Consider the following 18,612-nt stretch of genomic DNA (forward strand, 5'->3'; position numbering starts at 1 on the left):
AGGCTTGAACTGGATGAGAAAGTGATGTGGTAACATAATAGAATGTGTGATAGATTAAAATGAAGCAAATAATAAGGCTGTTCAAATCCTATCACATCATCTTTTCTTTTTACAATTTTCTTGAAATAGTCACATGCCATTCTAAATCCTATGTAAATCAATCTCCAAAACAGTACAAAAAATGCTGAATCAGTTTTCAGGTAACAAACTCTAAAACACCTTGAAGCAAAAATGTTCCTAAGTTTATAATTGCTTATGTTTTCTGTATCAAATATTACCTTAACCTCAACTATTGTTGAGAAATGATTTCACAAATAATAACATCTTTCATCAACATTTTTTAGCCCAAACTCCCCATATTTATTCTGGGAAGAGTGCAGGATTGCAAGTGTGAGGGATGCTATCATAATATTATGCAGCAAAGTATTTTCAAATTCACACCATTAACCATATACAGCAAACTGTACATACATAGCAGAGTCAGCAATAAAATGATAAATCCTTTGCTGATATTTTTTTTTAAAAAGTATGAAAAGCAACAAGAACAACACAAAATGAAATTAAAAATTTTCCTAACTAGATAAATATTAGAGAATCTTCCTCTTTCCCTCCTTTCCTTTCTCCCTTTTTCTACAATGAATTTTGATACTGTCCTCTCCCATAGATTCAAAGCAGTTGTCAGCAAATAATCCACAAAACAAGTTTCTAATCACTTCAGTAAAATCCATATTAAAAAGATGTAAAACCCATCCAATATAATCTTATTAAACCAAAGTTACTAATAAAATAGAAACAAAAAGACAATCCAATATCCCAACTAGCACTCAAAGACTTGTTGAAACAGAAGCATTTTCACTTTCAATTATTTCCCTGGAAATAATACTTAAAATATATTGGTGTAGCTTAATATTTCTCCTTTTTTGTAGAAAAACATTTTGAATATTAGTTTTTGTATGGTATTAGTTATCTGACCCAATTTTGTATGATCTGTAAACTTGATAAATATTCCCTCCATCTCATAATTCAAATTTAGAGTTGAGGTCTTAAGACTGAACGTTGCATCCATTCAATATCTCTCTCAACTTTGATATGAGCACTTTTTCAGTTGCTTTTCAGCCAGCAGTACATCCATTTAATTAGCTTGTTAAGCAATGTCATGAATCATTTCAACTTTGCTGAAATTCATATATATATTGTTTACACTTTTCCCATAATCAGTTCAGGAAATTGCCCAGTCATGCTGACTTTTGCTAATTATGACATAGATTTCAAGCTGTTTGTAGTTTAAACTCTTTACATCTGCACTAGAATCTATCTAGATACTAATATCAGACTGGCTGGTCTGTAGTTAACCTGATGCCCTTTTGTTCTCTGGGGCAACATTTGCTCTCTTCCAGTGATTATCCACTTCACTAGTTCTTCCAGTTTCTATCATTTACTTCCTTCCTTATACTAGGAAAATATTCTTTTGATTCTGGAGGCTTAAATTCAGTCAAAGTATAGGTACTTCATGATGACATTTCTGTCAGTCCCAACTTTCAATCAGATCCCTTCTTATAGAAATTGAGTAGTACTTTGTGATCTGCTAGAATTTTGTCAATTCCATGAGCAGCTTCAATGCTTATTCTTTAGCATTCTATCTATATTGAAGAAATTGTTTTTGTTACTTTTATCAGTCTATGCTGGCTTCAGCTTGTTCTAAGCATTGTTTTCTCAACAGCAGCTCTATAATTTTACTTGTTTGTATTCTACCATAGTGATTTAATCCTCTTTTCTATATGTAATTGTGGTTGCTGTTTCTAGATCATCAGTAACTACAGTGGCTTCCTCTGTCCTCCATTTTTCTTCATTGGAATTGTTTGCAACTGTATTTTGATTATCTCCTTCTTTAGAAACTTCCATATGTATTGACCTCTTTTTCTCAGTTTTTCTACCCTGGAGCCATTTATCACCTGATTTATTAGAATCCACCTTTTTTTTTTCTTTACTAAAAGCACATTTATTTGCAGTCCAAGATTATAAAGAGCCTGAACTCTAAACATCTTGATTCTTGTAGATAGTTATCTGAATAGCTGAAGTGCAGATTTCAATGATCTTTTTGTACATTAACCGAGTATAAGTTTTCATCAACATTCAAGAACATGTGAAAGGTGGGACATAGAGAACAATCAGAAGAATACAGAAGAATACAGCTAAGTGGTATTCATAAACAGGGAACTCCATTTCTTTGTAAAGAAATTGGATACAGCTTAACCCTTTCTGTGTTCTTTTTTTTTATTGAAAAGTTTTACAAAAAAAAAATACAAAAAAATTTCCCCCCCTGTTCCCCCCACCCTTTCCCCCCCTTCATCCCCCCTCCCCCCCGACTTCCCAGAACAAAATACAAGGTATTTCATTTAATCAAACATAAACTAGATTAATCTACTTATCCTCAAAGTACTACCTCCCCCACTGAAACCTTAACTCCACAACAGATAACCAAATACTTCTAATACTAACATTCATTCATAAGCTATTTGATATTTTCTTGTCTGATACTTATTTTGAATATAATCAATCCATCTTCTCCATTCCGATACGTATCTTTCTTGCGTGTGGTCCTTCAAGTACGCCGAGATTTTCGCCATTTCTGCTAGGTTTGTTACTTTCAATATCCACTCTTCAATAGTAGGCAAAGAGTCCTTCTTCCAATATTGAGCTACCAACAGCCTAGCTGCTGATATTAAGTTCAAAATCAATTTAGTCTCTGAAACTGTACAGTCCGTAGTTATACCCAATAGAAACAATTGAGGAGTAAATTTCAACCTTCTTTTTAAAATGTTCTGCATCACCCACCAAATTTTTATCCAAAATGCCTTGATTTTCTTACAAGTCCACCATATATGATAGTAGGTTGCATAAATACATTCACATCTCCAACATTTTGCTTGCAAATTCGAGTACATACATGATAATTTCTTAGGATCTAAGTGCCATCTATAAAACATTTTATAAAAATTCTCTCTCAAATTTTGTGCTTGCGTAAATTTAACATTTCTGACCCAAATCTTTTCCCACGTTTCCATCATCACTGGTTCCTAAAAGTTTTGTGCCCATTTAATCATACAATCCTTAACCAATTCAGTTTCTGAGTCTATTTCCAGTAATGCATTATACAACCTTTTAATATGCATCTGACTTTGATCTCTAATCTGTTTCACCAAATTTTCCTCATTTTGCATAATCCCAATTTTTTGATCCTCCCTCCATCTAGCTTGAAGCTGACCATACTGAAACCAAGTATAAATTATCCCTTCTTCTTTTAATTCTGCACTCCTCTGTGCATGTCCAAGATGGCGTCCTGGCGCTGAATCCCGGATCCTCGGGGGGCGATGCCTCGGCTTGGGGGACTTCGGGGGGGTCATTTTGAACAGCTATGACCCCCCGTTTGGGAAAAAGAGCATCTGGGGATCCCGTTGAGAGCTTTGTTAGCTCTCTGGACCACCCCAGCTCCGAGGAGGACGACGTCGAAGCACTGGCGGGTGAGGGTGTGAATGGATGTGGCCTGTGGGGAGCGGCGCTAGCACCGGCGGCTACGGGCGGTCGCGGTAGTGGCGGTGGCGGCCCCTTGATGACGGCGACGTTTGAGGCCCCTACGGAGGTTCCCCACGCCCCTGGATGCCTCGAGGAAGATCTATAGAGGCAGGGGGCGGCTGGGGGCGTCCGTGGGGAGGCTGATGGCGATGGCGGCAATGGTGGCGATGGCAGCGGTGGCGGCCGCGGCGGCGACCGCGGTGATGGCAGCTGATGTCGGGGCGGCTCCCAAAGGCCTGCAGACCTGAATTACTGACAGCATAGGATTCTTCAGCAGCAGCCTTAGACTGAGTCCTGGGTGATTGGAGAGTGTTGGACCCTTGGGGGAAGGGTTACCTCCATGGAGACCCAGAGACCCCCCACCAGGACGAGCTGGATGGGGGGGGAACGAAATAGGGCAGCATTATCCATCAGATTGGAAGGTTGAGGGATTTACAGGGGTCGGAAAAGGACTACAAACTTATGCGGTTTGAATTTCCCCTCCCTCCTCCTTCCTTTGGACCGAGTTTAGGCCTATGGGCCTTATTACGGCTACAGCTACCCATCTATCTTGGCCTGCTGAATTATTCCTAATTTTCCCCCTTCCCCATCTAGCTTGTCTGAACTCCCTGCCATGTAAAATCTCTTTGACATGAATTTACGAACTTAAACCTCCTTCTGAGCAGGATACTTGGACTCCCGGATGCTACTAATCCCAGGAGGGATACTGGTTCTATGGACGTAAGGCCAGTTGGAGGCGGAATATGGCTATCTTCACACCCGGATTTCCATCAGAGTTTCCATGGGTGGCCTAGGTGAGAGCATGGCTGCCCTGGAAACTTCCGGGGTCGAATGATATGCACCTCCTTTGCCATTGTCGTGAGAGGACAATGGAGCTTGGTGGCCTGACCATGGACTGGAATTTTCCCTATGTTTGTAACATCGGTGGTACCCCCTACCCTTGGACTTTGGCTCCCCTGATGATTATATGTACTCGGTGTCGGAACTCCTCGCCCTGCAAGATTCTCCCCTCTCGCAGGTTTGGCCCTCCACATTATCGAGGGCCTATCTCGATGACGGACTTTGGAGTCCAGAGAGATGGCATGGAGCAAGGAAGAACTTTTTTAATTTTTTAAGATTTTAAGGGGTTCTGGGAGGGGGTGTCGAGCTCGCCCTCACGCTCGACACAACTCACCGCCGATCCCTCGCCCTTCAGCTTCGGGGATGGACGGCCAGCGGGCGCACATGGTGGCACACGGGGGTGGGGCTCGGGGCGCTGGGTTAGGCGGCCGGGTGAGGTGGCGGGGTGCGTCGGATATAGGGCTTCTCGTGGCAGCAGCTTCCCGCATGCAACGTCATCTCAGCTAAAGGATTCCGCCGACGATTCGCTGGTTCGGGGGGGCGGATGGACGCAGCGCGGGCTACGCCCCACAGCAGCTGGGCGGAGAGGATTCCGCCGCTGATTCGCTGGTTCGGGGGGGCGGATGGGCGCGGCGCGGGCTACGCCCCACAGCAGCTGGGCGGAGAGGCATAAAAACGCTACGAGCTAAACGCCCATAGCGCCGTTTTTAAATCGCGTACGACTGCTGTATCCTTCGTTGCTACGAAAGTAAACCATCATCCCAAAGCAAAACCTTGTCTATTGGTGATTTGTTGTGTTTCTTTCGTTTCGTGGTCCGAGGATCCTGAGAGGAAAACGGCGCTTTTCTTTTTACTTCAGCGGAGGAATCAAACAGACGAATGGCTGAAGGTTTGGATCCTGAGCTGTGCGTGGGGGAGGACTCCGGGGTAGAGCAAGTGGAGGCAAGCGCAGGGGGCTTGGATGAGGCTCCCACCCCTGTCGTTCGGCCAAAGGAATGGACGGGGAGTCAATGTGAGGGGCCAGGCGAGCCGGAGGGGAGGACAACTATGGCCTCTGGAGAATGGTGGCATAGCTCAGCCCTCACCGGTCCGAGTAAGGGAGTGCCGACCCCACCCTCCACGGATGAAAGGTTCCTTAGGTGGAGAGAGAGGCGGTGGATTGATGATGAGGAAGGGGGGGTGGAGTTATTCCACCGAACTGGCTCCTTCGACTCTGGATGTCCTAAGGGAGAAGTTTGGGGAGGCCAGCTTTCGGGACGCACAGTCCTGGCAACCATGGGCTATGGGGGGGGAGTCTTCAGCAGCTTGGCAAGGGGCTTCTACAACTACAACAGATACCCGTTTCCGTCTGGCCAGCCCAAAGTTGAGGGCAGACGGGGGGGCCCCTGGACAGAGACGTGGGACCATTCCCCCTACAGACGGTCAGGAGAGGGCAACGGGTCGCCCGGATACCAGGGGTCGGCCTGCACAGGAGGAACGTCGGGCCGAAACAGGGCGGCGGGCACCCTCACAGAGCTTCCGTGGCACACCTGCTGGGCAGCCCAGGTCCATACCACCCTGGACGGCGGGGCCATGGGGGGCCCAGCCTATGTGGGGCCCTCCCCCTTTCCAAGCAACATTTGATGGGAGTGCGGACCGAGTGGCAATCTTTCTCAGCCAGGCTATCAGTTATCTCGATCTCTATGGCCGGTTCTACCCATCCCAGTGGTCCATGGTGGTTGCCCTTACCACCGTTATGGCAGGGGAGGCTGCTGACTGGGTGGCGGACCTACACAGCGACCACGCCCGTGAGTTAACTGACGTTGGACTTTTTCTGGAGGGCCTTCGGGCCCGGTTCGAGGATGACTCTAGGACACAACAGGCCGAAGGGGAGCTTGTGTCCTTGAGATAAAAAGGCCGTCCTGCCAAGGACTATGTGAAAGAATTCTGTTCCATTGCTGGGCGGTTGCGGGTGTGGCCTGAACATATGCTTGTGCATCAATTTCATTTGGGACTGGATCGGGACCTGAGACAGGCATGCGTATATCGAGGATTACCACCGCGTCTGTCGGAGTGGTTTCGAGCAGCCATAGACCTGGATATGGGGCTGAAAGAGTTCCGCAGCAGACCCAGTGCAGGACCATCAGCCCAAGTGAGGAGGCTGCCAGAGCGACCTGTGGCCAACCGAGGAAGTGCACCTACAGCGCTTGGAGACTCCATTCGTCGGCCGACGTTTCGTTGTTTCCGATGCAATCAGATAGGCCACCGTGCTCTGGACTGCCCTCTTCCACCCTCCCAACAACCCGTAAGCCGAACACCCGCGACTGGGGGGAAGGGCCGTGAATGCCAAAGGACCACGCCAGAACGGTCCAAGGTCGTGGCTCAGGCTCGACCGTCTGGTAACGACACGTCACCAATCGAGCCTGCAGAACGTTCCAGCACTGGCGAGGCATTCATTGTAGAGGGGGATAGCGACGAGGAGGACAGCAACCGGGATCCAATGGTGAGTGCTCCCGTTCGTCCTTTTCTGATCCCGGTTACGATGGAGAACACACGACGGGGTCTGGCTGTACAACAGGGAGCGCTAATCAACTCTGGCTGTACTCATTGCTTGATGAGACGAGCATTAGCGGTGCAGTTAGGGTTACAGTTATATCGGTTGCACTCACCTATTAAGTTTGAACAGGTGGACGGGTCAACGTTGGGGGGGGGGCTCCTGCTACGCAGGTAACGGAACTAGTACAATTACGGATAGGAGAGCATAAAGAGTATCTTCGGTTCATAGTAGTGGATGTTATGATCGAACCCATTATCCTGGGGTTAACATGGCTGGACAAATGGAAACCAACTATCTGGTGGGAAGGAGGGTATCGCAAACTCCGCCTTGAACTAGGGCCTGAACCAAGTGCTCCTGAACCCTCTAGTCGGTTGCTGGAAGGGACCGAACATAGGTCGAGACCCCTGACACCGGGGGTTCCAGCAGTGTATACAGATCTAGCAGCTGTATTCGACGAGGCGGAGTGTGATATATTACCACCTCACTGTAGGACAGATTGCGCTATAGAACTTGTACCTGGTGCGAAGTTACCGAAACCCCGAATGTATGCGATGACACCAAGGGAGGTAGATGAATTGCGTAAATATATCGACAAGAACTTAGCCCGGGGGTTTATTGAACCCAGTAGAGCCCATATGGCTGCTCCAGTACTATTCCGGGAGAAGAAGGATGGGGGCCTTCGCTTATGCGTCGACTTCCGGGGTCTAAACGCTGTGAGTGTAGAACCACTGTATCCCCTCCCGTTGATAAAAGACCTTCTGGCCACATTAGCGACAGGGCGATATTTCACTAAGTTAGACCTGAGGGAGGCGTATTACCGGGTTAGAATCAGACAGGGGGATGAGTGGAAAACCACGTTTAATTGCCCCCTAGGAAGTTATAAATTCCGGGTTATGCCATTCGGACTGCAAGGCGCCCCAGCAGTGTTTATGCAATTAATCAACGAGGTTCTCCATGAATACCTCTACCATGGTGTCTTAGTGTACCTAGACGACATACTGATCTATACGAGAACAATGAAGGAACATGTACAGTTAGTCCGTCAGGTATTGCGGCGTTTATTGGACGCGAAATTATATGTGAAAGTGTCAAAATGTGAATTCCATCGTACTCAGTTGGATTATCTGGGCTATAGAATTTCTACAGACGGTTTGACAATGGATCCGAAGAAGGTCAGCACCATTTTGGAATGGCAAGCCCCAGAGACAAGGAAACAATTGCAAAGTTTCCTCGGGTTTGCCAATTTCTATAGGCAATTTATTCCCTCTTTCGCCCATATAGCATTGCCACTCACTGACCTTTTGCAAACTAGGGGACAGGTGGGAAAGCCACGGCCGGGTCAGAAGCTGAATTGGTCGTCGGATTGCCAGACGGCTTTCGACAGCTTGAAAGCTCAGTTTGCACAGGCCCCAGTACTACAGCATCCTGATCAAGAGACTCCGTTCATAGTGCAGGTGGACGCAAGTGATGTGGCCGTGGGGGCTGTGTTGTTGCAGCCCAATAGCCAAGGGCAGTTGCAACCATGCGCATATACATCCAAGAAATTTAGTGCCACGGAACGGGGTTGGGCTATATGGGAAAAGGAGGCTTTTGCTGTCCGATGGGCTCTCATTAGTTGACGACACATTCTAGAAGGGGCCCGTACCCAATTTGAGGTCTGGACGGACCACAAAAACCTGATAGCTTTACAAACCCCCAGGAAATTATCCCCAAAACAGGTGCGATGGGCCCACTATTTCCAACGTTTCAACTTTGTCTTGAAATATGTACCGGCAGGAAAGAACTTCCTCGCTGACGCTTTATCACGACTACCCCAATTCCACAGTAAACGGGACGACGTTGTTCAGGCTATCCTCCCTGGTAACGGCCACAGTGGGAGGGCGGCGTCCAGCGCAGAAAACCAACGGTGTTGGGAGGAGTCAGTACGGGAGGCCACATCCCAGGATAAGTGGGTGGCAGAGAACACACAGCTCGTCACATATAACAATGGACTAGCTTGGAAAGGAGATAAAATGTATATCCCTAGTGTATTACGGCAAGACGTCCTTAAAAGGTGTCATGATGCCAAAACTGCTGGTCACTTTGGGTTCCTCAAAACATTACACCTGATCCGGCGCCAGTTCTGGTGGCCACGTCTACGGTCTGACGTGGATGCGTACGTCACAAGCTGCACTGTTTGCGCTAAATCAAAACCATGGCCAGGGAAGCCCCTCGGTTTACTACAACCAGTCGCAAATCCCATTAGGCCTTGGGATGAGATAGGTATGGATTTTGTGGTCGATCTACCAGACAGTAATGGGCATACAGTCATATGGACGGTGATAGATCTTTTTTCAAAACAGGCCCATTTCATCCCATGCAACGGACTGCCATCAGCCAGAAAGCTAGTCAAACTGTTTATTCAACATGTGTACCGGTTACATGGGGTGCCTCGGCGTATCATTTCAGACAGGGGGGTGCAATTCACAGCTAGATTTTGGAGGTCTTTTATACAAGCCATTGGCTCGACGCAAGGGCTCAGTTCAGCATTCCACCCTAGCACTAATGGAGCAGCTGAGAGAGCCAACGCCATGGTAGAACGTTACCTTCGGTGCTACGTCTCATATCAAACCGAGTGGTCCAGTCTCTTGCCATTGGCTGAGGTTGCCTATAACAACGCGGTACATAGCAGTACCGGTTTTACCCCTTTTCGTATTGTCACAGGTCGTGAGTTTGTAGCGATACCCGAGTTAGAAGACCTACCCAAAGGCGAGCAGAATCCGCAGGAATGGGCGGATAAAATACGTACACTATGGCCACAGGTTAGAGAGGCGTTAGATGAGGCCGCTACTGTGTATAAAGCGCATGCAGACAAGAAACGGGCCCATAGTGATCCCCTCAAGGTTGGGGATCTAGTATATTTGTCCACTAAATATATCAAACTGAAGGTACCAAACCGGAAGCTGGGTCCGAAATACCTAGGCCCGTTCCCTATACTTCGGGTAATAAACCCAGTTACTGTGGTTCTCAAACTCCCACCTTTATTAGGGAAGATACACCCCGTGTTCCATGTGAGTCTGCTAAAACCAGTAACTCGTGTCAGGGATAGACCGCCATATCCGGGGCCTGTTAAGGATGACCAATACGAGGTGGAAGACATATTAGATTCAAAACTGAGTAGGGGCCGGCTCAAGTATCTAGTTAAATGGAAGGGATACCCTGAAGAGGAGGCATCCTGGGTACCTATGGAGGATGTACACGCTAAAAAATTACAGAAACGGTTTCATCGCAAATACCCTATGAAACTGAGTCCACCGGAGATAATAGGAGCTAACGAATCTGCTTTGTATCTTTCAGACCACACCGTGGTGAAGGGGTGCCGCATGTCGAGCTCGCCCTCACGCTCGACACAACTCACCGCCGATCCCTCGCCCTTCAGCTTCGGGGATGGACGGCCTCACGCTCGACACAACTCACCGCCGATCCCTCGCCCTTCAGCTTCGGGGATGGACGGCCAGCGGGCGCACATGGTGGCACACGGGGGTGGGGCTCGGGGCGCTGGGTTAGGCGGCCGGGTGAGGTGGCGGGGTGCGTCGGATATAGGGCTTCTCGTGGCAGCAGCTTCCCGCATGCAACGTCATCTCAGCTAAAGGATTCCGCCGACGATTCGCTGGTTCGGGGGGGCGGATGGACGCAGCGCGGGCTACGCCCCACAGCAGCTGGGCGGAGAGGATTCCGCCGCTGATTCGCTGGTTCGGGGGGGCGGATGGGCGCGGCGCGGGCTACGCCCCACAGCAGCTGGGCGGAGAGGCATAAAAACGCTACGAGCTAAACGCCCATAGCGCCGTTTTTAAATCGCGTACGACTGCTGTATCCTTCGTTGCTACGAAAGTAAACCATCATCCCAAAGCAAAACCTTGTCTATTGGTGATTTGTTGTGTTTCTTCCGTTTCGTGGTCCGAGGATCCTGAGGTTTGTAATGATCTTTCTAGAGAAATTGGGAAGAAGACTTTGGGGGATGGGGGGGAAATCCACCAGGGTCAAAGCCGAGCCCGGCACAGGGTAACGATTCGGGAGGTGCTGGTCGAGGGATTGGGAAAGGGATGGGGGACGATACCTATGAGGTCTGTACTATCAGTACAGTAGATGGGAGGGGCAGATATGGCAGGAGCAGGGGACCATATCATGTGTTGGGGGCTCACACTCGCTGTTTGAGAGCAATTGCTTGCCCCGGTCCCCATGGCTCCTCTCGGAGACTAGGTGGCTTAGACACTCAGGATCTGGGCCTTCGGCTGATGTTATGCAACACTAGGTCCATGGTAAATAAGGCCCCCCTCATTCACAATCTTATACAAGAGGAAGGAGCAGACCTGGCGGGTATTACGGAGACCTGGTTGGGCCCGGAGGGCGGTGTCCCTCTGGTTGAAATGTGCCCACCAGGCTTCAGAGCATTCCATCAGCCGAGGGCCCAGGGGAGGGGCGGGGGGGTGGCGGTTATTATTAATGAGGATCTGGGTCCTAGGGAGACCACTGTGCCTCAGATAGCCGGATGTGAGTCCCTCCTTGTGAGGTGGGGTCGTGGGGTTCAGATGAGCTTGTTGCTTACGTACCTGGCTCCCTGCCGCGTGGCAACAGCCCTACCTGAGCTACTCGACGTGATAGCCACGGTGGCAGTAGATACACCCAGGCTTTTAGTCATGAGTGATTTCAACTTGCCATCCATTGGTGAAACGTCTGAGGTGGCTCGGGAGTTCATGGCTTCCATGACGGCCATGGACCTGACCCAGTTAGTTCATGGCCCTACTCACAGGGGAGGTCATACTTTGGATCTGATTTTTGTCTCTGGCCAGTGGTTGAGTGGTCTTGTTATTGGGGATATAGACGTGGAACCCTTGTCATGGACAGACCACTCACTCCTTCGCCTGGATCTTCGAACCGCTGCCCCCTGCTGCAGGGAGGCGGATCCAATTAGATGGATCCGCCCCAGGTGCCTGATGGATCCTGAGAGGTTCCAGACGAAGCTTGGGCCATTTCCTGAGGTTCTAGCACATGACTTGGCTGAGGAGCTGGTAGCCGCCTGGGACCGGGCCTTGGACCGAGTCGTACCTTTGCGGCCTCTGACCCAGTGCGATCCCGTGCGGCTCCTTGGTTCACTGAGGAGCTGAGGGAAATGAAGCGCCGGAAAAGATGCCTGGAGAGTGGTTGGAGGGCCAGTCTCGCTGAATCTGATCGAACACGGGTAAGGTCGCATATTAAGGCCTACCTAGTGGCGATAAAGACGGCAAAGTTTAATTATTTTTCCGCCTCTATTGCGTCATCAGGGAATCATCCAGCCACCCTGTTCAGGGTAACCCGCTCCCTGCTCCATTTGGGAGTGCGGGAGGATCCCTTGGAAAGCAGGGTGGAGGATTTCAGACAATACCTGTATGACAAAATCGCTCAGATCTGGGGGGATTTGGACTCTGACTGGGTAGATCAGGGCAGGGTGATGAGGAATAGTCTTGAGAATGTTATCTGGGAGGAGTTTGATGCTGTGACTCCTGATGATGTGGACAGGATTTTGGGGAGACTTAGTGCGGCCACATGTTTACTGGACCCGTGTCCCTCCTGGTTGGTACTGGCTTCCCGGGAGGTTACACGAGGCTGGCTCCAGAGTGTTATCAACGCTTCGTTGAGTGAGGGTTACTTCCCCACCGCCTTGAAAGAGGCAGTGGTGAGGCCTCTCCTCAAGAAGCCATCCCTGGATCCGGCAATATTGGCCAACTATCGTCCTGTCTCCAACCTTCGCTTTATGGCGAAGGTTGTTGAGAGTGTGGTCGCGTGACAGTTTCCACAATTCCTGGAGGAAACATCTTATCTAGATCCGTTCCAGTTGGGTTTCAGGTCTGGGCACAGCACGGAAACGGCATTGGTCGCATTGGTTGATGATGTCTGGAGGGCTCGGGACAGGGGTTGCTCCTCTGTTCTGGTCCTGTTAGACCTCTCAGCGGCTTTTGATACCATCGACCATGGTATCATGCTGCACCGGCTGGAAGAGTTGGGGGTGGGAGGCACTGTGTTACGGTGGTTCTCCTCCTTTCTCTATGACCAGTCGCAGTTTGTGTTGGCAGGGGGGCAGAGGTCGACCTCGAGGCCTCTCATTTGTGGAGTGCTGCAGGGATCGGTCCTCTCACCCCTTCTGTTCAACATTTATGTGACGCCACTGGGTGAGATCATCCGTGGCTTTGGGGTGAGATACCACCAGTACGCTGATGACACCCAGCTGTACATCTCCACCCCAGGCCACCCCAACGATGCCCTTGAAGTGATGTCCCAGTGCCTGGAGGCTGTGCGGGTCTGGATGGGGAGGAACAGGCTCAAGCTCAACCCTTCCAAGACTGAGTGGCTGTGGCTTCCGGCATCCCGATATAGTCAGTTGACTCCATCACTGACTATTGGGGGTGAGTTGTTGGCCCCCACAGAGAGGGCTCGCAATCTGGGAGTCCTGGATATGCAGCTGTCCTTGGAGGAACATCTGACAGCTGTAACCAGGGGGACCTTTTGTTAGGTTCGCCTGATTCGCCAGTTGCAGCCCTTTCTTGATCGGGATTCCCTGTGCACAGTCACTCACGCCCTCGTCACCTCTCGCCTTGAATACTGCAACGCTCTCTACATGGGGCTCCCCTTGAGGAGCACCCGGAGGCTCCAGCTGGTCCAGAACGCAGCAGCGCGGGTAGTGACGGGAGCAGCATGGTGCTCCCATGTAACACCGCTCCTGTGCGAGCTGCACTGGCTCCCGGTGGTCTTCCGGGTGCACTTCAAGGTGCTGGTTATCACCTTTAAAGCGCTCCATGGCATAGGGCCTAGCTATCTTCGAGACCGCCTGCTGCTACCGACGACCTCCCATCGACCCGTGCGCTCCCACAGAGAGGGCCTCCTTGGGGTGCCATCAGCCAAACAGTGTAGGCTGGTGACCCCCAGGGGGAGGGCCTTCTCTGTGGGGGCACCTACCCTCTGGAATCAGCTCCCCCCAGAGATAAGGAGAATCCAGGACCACAGTGCTTTCCATCGTGCCCTTAAAACCCATTTTTTCAAGCAAGCCGGGCTGGCCTAAGAAGAAATTTTTAAATGTTTTTAAATGTTTTAAATGTTTTAATTGGTAGTTTTAATTGGGCCAAATTTATATATCTTTTAATTGTTTTTTACTATTTGTCCTGCATGTTTTTTAATTCTGGCTGTACACCGCCCTGAGTCCTCAGGGAGAAGGGCGGTATAGAAATTCAATAATAAATAAATAAATAAATAAAATAAAATTCATCTAGAGATTTCAATTGCAACTTGCCCCTTTCCAAAAGAAGAAGCTCTTTATAAGTAATCACCTCTATTTTTTGCTCTGTACTTATATTTTCTATTACATGTCTGGGGTTTGCCCATATAGGTATCTTATAGTTCAGCTTATATTGATACTTTTTCCAAACCCTCAACAATGCATTTCTAAGTATATGACCCTTAAACACTTTATCCACTTTTTTTTCATACAACAAATAAGCATGCCATCCATATAACAAATGATAACCTTCTATGTTTAACATTCTTTCTTCAGTTAAGTTAAACCAGTCACTAATTTGTGATAAAGCTGCTGCTTCCCCTTTCTGTGTTCTTTAGAAATATTAAGTGGAAACAGAACATGGGTGAAATACTCCTGGATCAGACCGGACCACCCGATCTGGTAGTGATTTTTCCCTGTGGTTTGGCGATCTGGTAGTGATCGCCGCCCGGGTGTCATTACTTCCTGCTTTTAACCAGGAAGTACTGTTTTTTTACCTTCTGTGCATGCGCAGAAGGTGTGCGCATGCGCAGGTGTGCGCATACGGAGAAGGTGTGCGCACGCATGTGACGCATGTGTGTGGGTGTGCTTCCAAACCGGTAAGGAAGGTAAGTAGATTTCACTCCTGAAACAGAATAAATTTAGCTTCTTACACAGTATTTTCATGATAATAATCAGCTGAATGATAAAAAAAAAGTTTTAGAAAAGAAAAGATGCAAGTTTCCTGCCTCGGTATTTAATAGATGTGCTGCACATATTTTATTACAGTTCAACAGGCACAATGGTGAAACATTTGAGGATGAATATTTGGGTATCTTGGGTCATGCTAGCATACTTAAATGATTAGTTAATAGAGTTTAAGAAGAACTATGATTAAAATGGTGACCACCATGCCTATGAAAGTAAAATACTATTATTTTCATAAGGTGATGATGATTAGACAATCTGATTTTGGTTAAATAAGTTCTTAATTCTGTTGATGTGGAATGGTTATCTGGATTGGATAGTGAGCTTTTTTAAAAAAAAATATGGGGTAATGAATTAGTTTTTGGTATCTAAATAAGGAATTATTATTTTTTGGTAATGTTTAATCATTTTGTGGTTGTGGTTCCCATCTTCAAAAAGTGGGGGGAGGGGAAACAGACCCAGGAATCTACAAACCATCCTAATATCAATACCTGGGAATATACTGGAAAAGATAATAAAAAAACAGATCTGCCAACATCTAGAAACAAGCTAAAGTAATAACTAGCAGTCAGCATAGATTTGTTAAAAACAGATCATGCCAAACCAATCTTATTTCATGGTAACTAAATTAGCAGACTAGCAAAATACTGTGGATATAATATACTTAGACTTCAGCAAGGCATTCGACAAAGAAGACCACAACCTACTTCTTGGTAAGCTAGAAAAAAGTGGGATAGATAGCATCACCACCAGATGGCTTCATAACTGTCTGACAAACTGTACTCAACAAGTAGTCCTTAATGGGTCTATGTCTACATGGAGGGAAGTAAGCAGTGGGGTACCACAAGGTTCCATCTTAGACCCAGTACTCTTCAGTATCTTCATAAACAACTTAGATGAGGGAATAGAAGGGGAATTTACCAAATTTGTGGATGATACTAAGCTGGCAGGAATTGCTAACACCCTAGATGACAGGCTCAAGATCCAGAAGAATCTTGACAGACTTGAACACTGGGCCCTATCTGACAAATGAAATTCAATGTAGAGAAAAGTAAAGTCTTATACTTAGGCAAGAAAAACCAAAAGGACACATATAGACTGGGTGAAACCAGACTTAATAGCAGGAACTGTGAGAGAGATCTTGGAGTCTTAGTGGACAACCAGTTAAATATGAGCCAGCAGTGTGCCGCAGCAGCCAAAAAAGCCAATTCAATCCTAAACTGCATTAACAGAGAAATACAATCAAGATCAAGTGAGGTGCTAATACCACTCTATAAAGCATTAGTAAGACCACACATAGAATACTGCATCCAGTTTTGGTCACCACACTATAAAAAAAGATGTTGAGACTCTAGGAAAAGTGCAGAGAAGAACAACCAGGATGATTAGGGGACTGGAGACTAAAACATATGAAGAACGGTTACAAGAACTGGACATGATTGGTCTAGTGAAGAGAAGGACCAGGGGAGACATGATAGCAGTTTTCCAATATTTGAGGGGCTGCCACACAGAGGAAGTTGTCTAGCTATTTTCCAAGGCACCAAAGGTCAGACAACTGGAAACTGATCAAGGAGAGATTCATCCTAGAAATAAGGAGAATTTTTCTGACAGTGAGAACAATCAACCACTGGAAAAGCTTGCGTTTGGAGGTTGTGGCAGTTTGATCACTGGAGGCTTTCAAGAAGAGATTGGACTGCCATTTGTCAGAAATGGTGTAGGGTCTCATGCTTGGGTGGGGGGTTAGACTAGGGTCCCTTCCAACTCCGTTAAACTGTTAATTTTTAATTTCTTTTTTCTAATGTTTAGTTGTTAAGAGAGGGATGAGAGGTACATAGATAAAATGGAAAAGAATGCTATAAATTTATGTTATTCAGTACTTTTGTTTGATCTTTGCTGATTAACAAGGAGAGCTGAAAATTTACATATGAGTTTATAGAAAATTAAGCAAGATATGGAACAAATAGGGATCTATTTGTATTTCAAGACACTGTGATAGATTGTTGATGGAGCTACTTTTGGACTTTTTGCAAGAAATTAAGAAAAATGAAAATTTGATTTTAGAATGTTAGGATTAGAATTATAATGTAGACTATTAGTAATTTTAGACTAAAAGTTGGGTGTATTTTTTAATCTATATATGTATGAAAGAAAGTCAAAGCCATTTTTTTTATTTTCCTTGCACTTTTATCATCCTTTTGTCTAATTCTTTCTTTTTTCCTATTTTTTGCTTGCTTATTTTTATTCATGATTTCAAAATTTAATAAAATAATATTAAAAATTAAAAAGAGCTGATAAATTATTGGTTCAAGTTGGGATAAGTAAGTAAAAGTATAGAAGAACACTGGGTGAAAGTGACTATGTAATGCTGGAATTATCAATCTTAGGAAGAGCCATTTACGTTGAAAAATGAAGGTATAGGAGCCAATGATAAGGAAATTTAAAACAAAACCAAAAAGAATATAAAAGCAGATGCATTTAGTGCTGGGAAAAATGGGAACTTACTATTTTATTGAAACTGGACCAATTCCAAAAAATTCCTCTAAGCTAATATGTGTACCGTAGAATTTTTGATGATTATTTTCACCTTTTACTTCTGTAGTTTATTAAGCTATTTCTTTAATGTGTATTTCCAAAGCAGGCTGCCTGGCAGGACTCCTTGAAATAATTGCTTAGGTTGGGTTTTCGTCAATATATAATTTTCATTATTTTCTTCTGTCTCAAGCACTCGAGGTGGATTTTTACAATTCTGCTTTTATTCTGAATGGCATTTTCTATTAATTTTACCATTCCGAGTTTACAAGTCACCATGACTATAGAATATTTATGTTGTATAAAAAACTTATAAATTATATATAAACATTTTCTCTTCGACATTCATAAAATAGGAATACAAAACCATTCTTTGTGCCAAATGTTGCAGTGTGGAATAATCCTATTCAAAATTCAGCCAACCAGCCAAATGACTTTCTATGTACAGCTATTGTCAATGGTCCAACTAGCGAACCCCAAAAAAGTAGACACTCTCAGGAATTTTTAAATCCCCAAAGCAAAACTTCATTGGATACACCATTTTGGCACTGAAGAAGCAAAACTAACTTTGATTTTTCCTGTGCAATACTTGTATAGTTAAACAATAGCTTCTCCTTCTATCCACCCCTGTTTGGTCACATTGTCCAATTATGAATCACCCGTTGGTTTTGAGAACAGTTCACTTCTATGTTGAACACCTGCATCATTGTCCTTGGTGGGATCTTGGCTTTCATGGTCTGTCTCTGGAGTGCCTGCATTTTTTAACCCTTCCCTCCCATCAGTTTTTTAGCAAGTTGAATAGCGATAAGACCTATTATTGGTCTTATTTCAATAGCAGTTCAACCTTGACATGCCAATCCCCTGGGAAAAAGGAGAGACCTGGAAAGATATCAAACATAGATCAAATCATTATTCATGTTCCTTGAGCCTTCACTCCCCTTCCTGGTTTTCATGGGTAAAACTTCATGTTTTCTACTAGCTCTAATTTTTTCATCACTGCCTTTAAGTGCCACCAGTTGCTTCCCCAATTCACTGCAGGGTTCCACTTTTTCAACCATGATAGTCCCAGCATCACTGCCTCTGCCATTGGATAATCTCTTCATGGCTCCCTGCTCTCATGCTCACTGATTCAGGCACATGGCAGGCACCCCCCCCCACCATG

Source organism: Pituophis catenifer, unplaced genomic scaffold, assembly GCF_029215685.1.
Source record: "Pituophis catenifer annectens isolate HBS135680 unplaced genomic scaffold, rPitCat1.0.hap2 SCAF_4, whole genome shotgun sequence".
Classification (NCBI taxonomy): Eukaryota; Metazoa; Chordata; class Lepidosauria; order Squamata; family Colubridae; genus Pituophis; species Pituophis catenifer.